The 10,374-nt window shown below is 45.9% G+C and overlaps 1 long non-coding RNA gene across 1 annotated transcript; it reads left to right on the top strand.

The window, feature by feature from the left end:
• The first annotated feature begins 7,127 nt into the window (after nucleotides 1–7,127).
• Nucleotides 7,128–10,163, top strand: LOC121847837. The gene is made up of 3 exons (XR_006084704.1): nucleotides 7,128–7,235; nucleotides 8,383–8,547; nucleotides 9,668–10,163. It is a non-coding gene; the product is annotated as an uncharacterized LOC121847837 (long non-coding RNA).
• The last annotated feature ends 211 nt before the right edge of the window (nucleotides 10,164–10,374 follow it).

The following is a 10,374-nucleotide window of genomic DNA, read 5'->3' as shown; positions in this document are numbered from 1 at the left end:
ATTTTTCTCAGGTTTTTGCCTGCCATATGAGTTCTGTTATACTCACAGACATCATTCAAACAGTTTTAGAAACTTCAGAGTGTTGTCTATCCAATACTAATACTAATATGCACATATTAGCATCTGGGACAGAGTAGGAGGTAGTTCACTCTGGGCACGCTATTCATCCAAATGTGAAAATGCTGTCCCCTAACCCCAAAAAAGTTAACACAGTGTCCAAAGAAGGGCCAGAAGTATACAGAATGGCGTCGTCTGCGTAGAGGTGGATCAGAGAATCACCAGCAGCAAGAGCATCGTCATTGATGTATACAGAGAAAAGAGTCGGCCCGAGAAATGAACCCTGTGGCACCCCCATAGAGACTGTCAGAGGTCCAGACAACATGCCCTCCGATTTGACACACTGAACTCTGTCTGTGAAGTAGTTGGTGAACCAGGCGAGGCAGTCATTTGAGAAACCAAGGCTGTTGAGTCTGCTGATAAGAATGTGGTGATTGACAGAGTCAAATGCATTGTCCAGGTGGATGCATACGGATGCATACGGTCTTTTATCGATTATGATATCGCGGTTATGATATCGTTTAGGACCTTGAGCATGGCTGAGGTGCACCCATGACCAGCTCAGGAACCAGATTGCATAGCGGAGAAGGTATGCAAATGAATTACTTAAAAATCATACAATGTGATTTTCTGGATTTTTGTTTAAGATTCCGTCTCTCACAGTTGAAATGTACCTTTGATAAAAATAACAGACCTCTACATGCTTTGTAAGTAGGAAAACCTGCAAAATCGGCAGTGTATCAAAAACGTGTTCTCCCCACTGTATATGCTCTGGACTGGCTCAGGTGACGGAACGTAAAGAAACAGATACATTAGGATGGTTTCCCAGACACAGATGAAGTCTGGTGCTGGACTAAGAAGCATGTTCAATGGAGATTCACCATTTTTAGATACTTTTTAGTGCAGAATTAGGCTTAATATGTGTTGGGGAAAGCAGCCTGTATAGTACGTCTTAGGTATTGCATACCTGATGAAAGTCTTGATTAGGCAATGCAAATAAGTCCGTGTTAAACAGAAACACAATTTACAGGTCAGTTAAAATACAGTTATACAGAAGAGCACTGTTGAAAATAATGCTCAGCTGTAATAAAGTATCTATATGTTGTATCTCTTGACGGGTGCATGGGTCTGTTTTGATGAGTTTAACCGTATCAACATTGAGGTGTTGTCAGTGGTGGCTCAGCAGATCCTGTCCGCTCTGTCTGCTCTGTCTGCTGGAGTGACCAGCTTCATCTTTGAAGGACGAGAGATCCGCCTGGGCTGGTCCTGTGGCATCTCTTCATCGCAATGAACCCTGGCACAGTAACTTCACATATCTGTGCATAAATGGAACTATAACCTTGCACAAATCTCTCGTTGATTCATGTCATGATTTACTCTAGCTGATTTTGTGCTTGAGAGACAGACAGATAGACAGGGAGAGTGAAAGAGAGAGAGAGAGAGAGCGAAGGAGAAGGGGGAGACCCAGAGGGGAAGACAGACAGTAGGAGATATAGAGAGATAATGTGTTATTAAGTGTGTTTTCCAGGCTATGCATACCTGAAGTCCATGTTCAGGCCCATCTTCATAGTGATGCATGACCCCTGTTCGGAATGGGATTCAACAACTGCAAGGTAATAATATAAGGGTTAGGGAAAGGAGTTTTCCCTGAACAAGAACAACTCTGGGCTCTTCGGTAGCTCCTAACCTCATTTGAAGTATTTCTAGAATGTAGTGACCTTCCAGGTTAAAACTCTGGGCCTTAGGGTAGCTCCTGTTCTGACCTATGGAGTTTTTCCTGACCATAGGATGTGTAGAGTTTCCTGCTCAGTTCGAAAAATCCTGGAAACTGTGATACTACACGGTAGAACTGTTCCACTGTGGGGAAAAGCCTACTTGCCCTCTGTGCCTGTTCATACAATGAGTTACTATTCATATACTATATCAATTTTGTCAGTTTAATGATTAAACTGGAGCTAGGAATATTTTGAACACTGTTCACTCTCGATGCGTGGGGGGTTCTAAAGGATATCTGGTGGAGTTATCTCTGGCGCGTTAATGAAAGGGAGATGTTCCTTTAATGTTGTGAGAGCGAGGAGAGCGAAGCAATCAGCAGATGAGATTGAGTTCCCATGGCACTGATAGATAGATAGAAAGAGATGCACATAATCAAGACGAATCTGATGGATATGACATCCACCGTCCCCGTTAATGCTGCGTCTCACAAAGCTGACGTTACAGGATATGGATTTTACACGACATGATGATGACACACGCTAACAGGAAAAAAGTAAGAACGCGGACGCATGAACGCATATACTGTACGCACACACAGTAACGAACACGCACAAACAAATGAACAAACACGTGCACGCACACACACACACACACAAACACACACACTCACACACACTGCCTTCGCTCTGAGATGAGTGTCAGTGGGGTTTGGAGCAGAGCCAGGATGTTATGGGATTAGCTAGTGGGGCTCCATTTGGATGTGATGGAGGCATTGCATCATGACATATACACACATACTGCTGTAGGGGCCCAGAGCCGGAGCAGGATTAACGCTGACTCACAGGGGGGTGTGTGTGTGTGTGTGTGTGTTTTCTTGCTTCCGCAGCGTGTGTTTAACGAGATTCTAATTCACTTCTGCATCACTGCACCCTCCTACCTGAGCTACAACACTAACCTATGACGCATCCCTGAGGCTTCAATACCACACCAACACACACACACACACACACACACACACACACACACACACACACACACACACACTCCAAACTTTCACAAAACTTAACGATGACGCCCTTCGTTAACCTTCATCAAACTTCTCAGATACCCCCCCCCCTGCAACACTGTTTGGTGTGGTCTCCTGTGGGGAACAGTAATTAGCTGCCAGAGAGAGAATAAGGGGTGTTAACTGAACACCACAAATAACAGCAGATTAGCAAGAGGTGGGAGAGAGACCAGAACGCAACATGACCACCCTAGTCCTGGCACAGAGGGAGGGAGGAAGGGAGGGAGAGACAAAGAGGAAAGGAAAATGTGTAAAAATGGAGGGAGGGAGGAGAGGCAGATCGACAGAGAGAGACAGGGACTGGAGGAAGAGAGGGAGATGTAGTTCACGCTTGCTTTAAACCACTAACTCCCCAATGCCAACCCACCAATGCCAGCTGAACCCAGGCCCACATACATACGCCTCAGGTCCCCATGCTGCACTGCCACACGTGGCACACACACCCTCTCCCTGTCACACACACACACACACACTCCCTCTCTCCCTAACACACACACACACTCTCTTTCCCTGGCACACACGCACACTCTCTCTCTCCCTTCGTGTGTGTCAAAGGGATATTGTCCCAGTCTCTGTTGGGGTGCTGCCACCACCATCAGAGCCAGGCAGAAATAATCCTTATCTGCTGCCATGGGGCTTTTTGGCCTAGGTGTTTGGCCTACTTTGGTCTTCTTTGGCCTGGTTTGAGAGTGGAGAAGCTTATTCTGTATTCTGTGAGCTGGAACAGACAGGAGAGGGGATTCGCCTCCCGTGAGCCCATCGTCAGCTCTGGCTAGCATGGCAACACTGTGTGTGTATGTGTGTGTATGTGTGTGTGTGCGTGCGTGCGTGCGTGCTTGTGTGCGTGCTTGTGTGCATGAGTGGCTGTGTGTCACCGAAGTGCACGAAGGGAGTAGTGATGAGAACAAACTGACATGGTAACCCAGGAGCCCTCCATACTCTCACTCACACACACATGCTGACACACACAAACACACACACACTACGGTACACTGTCACTATCTAACTCATACACTTACTCAAATACACACACAAACCCACTGACAACCCAGCAAACCGGGAACAGTCCCAGAACATAAGCTAAGGTTCCCACTAAGTTATAGTTAGGGTTTTATCAAACATTAGGATGACATCCCAAAAACACTCAAAAAAATGTTATTGATAGCATTAGACTTTTAATCTGAGGGTCCAGGGTTCCTGTTCAGGCGATACCATTTCCTCCCGAGTGGCGCAGCGGTTTAAGGCACTGCATCTCGGTACTAGAGGTGTCACTACAGACAGCCTGGTTCGAATCCAGGCTGTATCACAACTGGCCGTGATTGGGAGTCCCATAGGGCGGTGCACAATTGGCCCAGCATCGTCTGGGTTTGGCCGGTGTAGGCCTCCATTGTAAATAAGAATTTGTGCATAATTTGTGACTTGCCTAGTTAAATAAAGGTTAAGTAAATATATCTATATAATTTTGTCTATGTTTAAAATGAAATATCATTGGAATGCTCTTCTAACCTCCACTTCAATGTTATTCACAACATCTCCAACAACCACCACAGAACATTTCCCAACCTTCTCATTAGGTTTCCACTTAATGTAATTACACAATGTACCAGTAATGTTTTACCAGCAATACCAAATTGGTTCTGTGAAAGTTCCCAGAACGTTTGTTGGGTGGTGGCAAATGTTCTCCAAACTGTCCAGTCGTACTGATGATTATAGAATGTTTGTATAAACATTCCTGGAACACATTTAAACATGCAAAAAGACATTCACCTGTTGTTACAAGAACCCAGAACACATTTAGTCTGTTCTTCACAGTTCCCCAGAATGTTTCTTTAGGTTGTGGGAACATTGTGGGGATATGAATAGATATGTTCCCATAACACTAAAACTGTCCTGTTTTTCCTTTCATATTGCAAGCATGTTGACAGAACAGCCTTTCTGAGTTCTTTAACAGTTCCCAGAACCTTTCATTAGGTTGTGGGAACAGTTTGGGTACATTACAAGAGATAGCTTACCAAAACAGAAAATATGCTCAGTTGTGATGACATTCATACTGTCACGGCTGGCTAGGTGTGTAGCGAGGAATCAGGCGCAGAGAGCAGAGAGGTCCAGGGTGAAAAAAAGGCACCAAAATGAAATAACCAACACGCAGGGCGCAAACACTCGTGACACATACAATGTTTATATTAGGTTGCACAGGATGTTCATATAATGTTGTAAGAATGTTGACAGAACACTTGGTCTAAGTTCTTTAAAGGTTCCCAGAACTTTTAATTAAGTTATGGGAGTCGTCTTGGATGTTGAATGAATGAAATGAAAGATTTTGAGAACTTTTAAAGAACAGATTAAATGTGTTCCAGGAATGTTCTTGCAACATCAGGTGAATGTTTTTTTGCACCCTAAAAGAAACATTGTAGAAACATCCTCACAACTGGACAGTTATTGTGTTTTGGTAACATCATTCGTGAGGTCCCCACAATGTTCTCACAAGGCTGTTCACACAACCTAATTAAACATTCTGGGATCCTTTAAATAACAGATTAAATGTGTTCTTGGAACATTCTTGCAACATCAGGGGAATGTTTTATACAAACATTCTATAATCGCCAGCACGACTGCACTGTTTTTGTGTTATGAGAACATTTGCCGTGACCTAACGAATGTTCTGGGAACTTTCACAGAACTAATATTGGTTTGCTGGGAATACCCTTCTCATGCATACTCACATGCTACCTGTCTGACACACACACACACAGATGGCGAGCGCTGCTTGCTGTCCTAGGAGCTGCCCCAGGTCTGTCTGTGGCCGTGGGGGGCAGAGAGAGCACAGACTCCCCTGCTGAGAAAGGGTGGAGGTGCGGAAGGGTGGAGATTTTGAGGAGAGAATGGTTGGAAAGGTGGAGGGAGTGAGGGGGAGAGAGAAGGAAGGGTGACCCTGTGACGGACCCTCCACACACATACATACACATACATACACACAGACACAAGCACGCACAAACACACACAAACACACACACAAACACACACAGTATGTGTGTGAAGAGGGTCAAGCTGTCTGCTGTAGGGCTGGGCAGCCACTGCGCGTATTAGCTAGCTAGCCTGTCTGTCTCTCTGTAGAGCTGGGATGCTAGCTAACAGGCAGATAGATATGTGTATATGACACGGTTCACATGACCAGGTTATGTTATGATACAACACCACAAGCTTGGTGCCTTTCTATATGAGAGACCTGACCATCAATGGAGCCTGTAGGGGCCATGGAGTAGAGGTGGATGGGTGTGGGAATGACAGCTCTCTTTCTCTCTGCCACCCCCTCCATCTCCCCTCTCCTTCTCTACCTTTTCCTCTTTCACCCCCCTTCACTCTTTCTCTTTACCCCTCCCCCTCTCTCTCTCGCTCTCTCTCTCTCTTTTATTATGGCAATGGGACACTCAGTGTTCTAGGTGAATGGATTAAGGCGGAGTCAGGCGCAGGACACAGGTATGAGTAAAGGCACGATATTTACTCAAATTCAACAATAATCCAACAAGGATAAACATAAACAATCCAGAACACGTACACGGAGCCACTTGACAAAAACAATCACGCACAACACAAAAGGGGAAGCCAGAGGGTTAAATAAGGAAGACTGATTATGGAATAGAAACCAGGTGAGTACAATGAAGACAAAACGAAACGAAAATGAAACATGGATCGGTGGTGACTAGAAAGCTGGTGACGTCGACCGCCGAACGCCACCTGAACAAGGAAACACAAATCTTGCTGCTGTAAATACACACTGCTGTATTTCTCATAACAGATATGGGAGTTTATCAATGTTGGATTTGTTTTCAACTTTGTGGGTCTGTGTGATTTGTGGGAAATATGTGTATCTAATATGGTCCTACATTTGGCAGGAGGTTAGGAAGTGCAGCTCGGTTTCCACCTCGTTTTGTGGGTAGTGGGCATGTGGCCTATCAACTCTCTCGAGATGACAGGCCTCTCTCAATGGCAAGGCTATGCTATGTCTGTACATAGTCAAGGATGTTCTTAATGTAGGGTCAGTCACTGTGGTCAGGCTTTGTCCTGAGGCTCTGTGGGGTCTGTGTGTTGCTGAACAGAGCCCCAGAACCAGCTGGCTCTAGGTTCATCTCTCTCTCTCTCTCTCTCTCTCTCTCTCTCTCTCTCTCTCTCTCTCTTTCTTTCTTTCTTTCTTTCTTTCTTTCTCTCTCTCTCTATCTCACTCACTCTCTCTCCCTTTCACCTCTCTCTCTCCCTTCCACCTCTCTCTCTCTCTCTCCCTCCTCTTTCTCCAGCTCCTGGCCAAGACGGAGTTCACCCTGTACTCTCTGGTGGTGCAGCAGCTGTCAAAACAGGACCACTCTGACTACGCTGGCAAGAACAGACTAGTCTGCACAAGGTGGGTGATGAAGAGCTAACCCAGCAGTAATGTACAACACATCTATCGGCCCACACACTGACCAGGGTTTTACATTTGACTTCAATTCATAGACAGAGAAGGAGATACATTCAGAGAGAGAGAAACAGAGGCATTGTCAGTTAGACAGACAGACAGACAGACAGACAGACAGACAGACAGACAGACAGACAGACAGACAGACAGACAGACAGACAGACAGACAGACAGACAGACAGACAGACAGACAGACAGACAGACAGACAGACAGACAGACAGACAGACAGACAGACAGACAGACAGACAGACAGACAGAGACATCAAAGAGAAAGAAAGATTTCATTTTGAAATTCCCCCTTTGAATAAATTGGCCAATGGCACTTTCCAATTCCTGGAATTTCAATGAATGTCCTGAATAGACTGTTTTGACCTGTGATTGACCTCAAACATGTCAGACTCCAGGAATGTTTTTCTGCCCCTGTCTCATTGTAATATAACTTCCTCTAGGCACAATGTGTTGAAAGGCCTTCCTCCCTACATGTACCTGTTTGTGTGTGAGTGTGTGGGAGAGTGTGTGTGTGTGTGTGTGTGTGTGTGTGTGTGTGTGTGTGTGTGTGTGTGTGTGTGTGTGTGTGTGTGTGTGTGTGTGTGTGTGGGAGAGTGTGGGAGTGTGTGGGAGAGTGTGTGACTGTGTGACTGTGCTCTGAGTGTGGGAGCAGGGAGCTGCAGAGAGACACAGAATGCAGATGAGAGTTTGACACCCCATAGGGAACCTGGCACTGTCATAAAATATGCATCAGAGGACAGAAACATGAAAAGGATTAATATTTTACCTGATAGCGAGCTTCAGTAGTACTTCTGTACTTCGGTATAAATTCACAGTTCCACATATTTGTTGAGTTTCCCAGCTACAACTTCATTTCTATGTGAAAGGTAAATCTGTAATGGTTGAAAAATAAACATTGTGTACAGTTGATACATTTTACTCACAGTTGCATTTAAACTGTAAACTGTACCTAGCTGTGGTTCGAGACAGGATATGACGTCACACACATTGTGTGACTTACAGTTGACCTAGCTGACGTTCAGTTGCATTTAAACTCATGTTAGACACATTAAACTGTACAGTACCTCGCTGTGGCTCAAACAGGATGTGACGCCATGCCCCTGACCTCTGACCCCAGACCAGATCCTGCTGATGTCAATGAAGGACATGAACAACACCAAGGTGTCCTCTGTCGACCTGTCGCTGTTCAACAACATCATCCAGGACCTCATCCTCGCGATGGAGACCCCAACCATCGACTACAGAAAGGTACCAAAAACAACTCTCCACAAATTGTCGCAAACTAGATAAGGAAAGGGACAAACAGACAGAAGGTCTGAAACACTAAACACTCTGGAGCATTAGAGAAACACAAAGTGGCCTCCTAGTTCCACATTCCAGTTGAGCTGAAAATGACTCGTCAATGCAGCCTGTCTAAGCAGATGGGCGTAATCCATTAACTATAGGACAAGGGACAGAGGGAGCCTCACAGTTTAACTAATGAGTCTCCCAGTCCCTAAAACTGCTCAACGCTTCAGGCTTCAGTCAACGGACACTCAATGTGCCTTTGTCTGGGTGATGGTGGGACATACACAGGCAGACATACACACACACGCACACGCAGATATACACACACACACCAGTGTTTGTTCTGATGAACCAATGTTGGGACTGAGAAGCTGCAGAGGCAGAATGGGGGGAAAAAAACTTCTGGAGAAAGGACTGTAGCGATCAATCCATCCTCACTCTCTCTCTCTCTCTCTCTCTTTCTACACATGACTGCCATCTCTAAAATGTGCCATCTGCTTTTCACACTAGCGAGACGTGAGCCAAGATGAAAAATGCTGCATCACATCTGCATACATAATTCAGTGTGTTGAGCTGCTCTACTCTGCATCGGCTCTGCATGTAGTAGAGAGAGAGAGAGAGGAGAGAGGGAACGAGAGAGAGAGAGGGGAGAGAGAGGAGGGAGGGGAAGAGAGAGAGAAAGAGGGGAGAGGAAGAGGGGAGAGAGAGGGGTGAGAGAGAGAGGGGAGAGAGATAGGAGGCTATTTATTCATCTAGCTGTTGATTTGGTGTGCTTATAAACACTCTCAACCAGTCCCGCTGGTACAGGTGCAGAAAGAGGAACAGGGACATAGAGACAGTATCTGTAGCGGTTCTTAAGCACACTATGCTACATCATAACTACAGTAAATGCTAGTGCTAGTCAGCATAGGTCAACTGTGTAATTCAGAGGCCCCTGACTGCTGTATAACCAGATGCCCCCACGGGTGACCTGGTACTCACCTCAGCAAGTTGTCTTTAATACTGCTTCACTCACTTCGTCCTTCTGTCTCGGCTTCACTCTATCTCGCCATCCTTCCGTCTCCTCCCCCTCTTCCCCCAGCTGATAGAGCCGATCGAGGCGGAGCTGCGTCAGGCACGTCACCCTGATTAAGGTCATCCAGCTGTACGAGACCAAGAACTGAGACGCCACAGTGGTTGTGGGTAAGACGGGCAGTGGCAAGACGGTCACCTGGGGGAGCCTGCAGAGCACCTCAAGGGAGAGCCCGGCGGGCTGGCTGACTGATTTTCGACTTCTCTGGCCCTCCATCCGTAGGACCATAACGTAAAGAATTATCTCCCTCTCCGTCAAACCATTCCCAATCTTGTGTTTCTATCTCACAACAAGCGTCTCTCCCAGAGGAGCCCTTCCAACAAATGATCCATTCTAAAACACATTATTAGTATTTTCTGTTGTAGAATATCTATCACCTATCCCACCGCCCGTTAACATCATCTACATCTCCTACATCTCCTCCCCCTCTCACCACCTCCCTCCATCCCCACGTCTCATTGGTGTATTATAAACGGGGTAGTTCGAGCCCTGAATGCTGATTGGCTGACAGCCGTGGTATATGAGACTGTATGCCACGGGTATGACAAAACATATATTTTTACTGCTCTAATTACATTGGTAACCAGTTTATAATAGCAATAAGGCACCTTGTGGGTTTGTGTTATATGGCCAATATGCCACAGCTAAGGGCTGTATCCAGGCACTCCGCGTTGCGTCGTGCGTAAGAACAGCATGTAGCCGTGGTATATTGGCCA

The sequence above is a fragment of the Oncorhynchus tshawytscha genome, linkage group LG12 (assembly GCF_018296145.1).
Source record: "Oncorhynchus tshawytscha isolate Ot180627B linkage group LG12, Otsh_v2.0, whole genome shotgun sequence".
Taxonomy (NCBI): domain Eukaryota; kingdom Metazoa; phylum Chordata; class Actinopteri; order Salmoniformes; family Salmonidae; genus Oncorhynchus; species Oncorhynchus tshawytscha.
The sequence above is the reverse complement of the archived record's forward strand: the minus strand, read 5'-3'. Positions and strand labels throughout refer to the sequence as shown.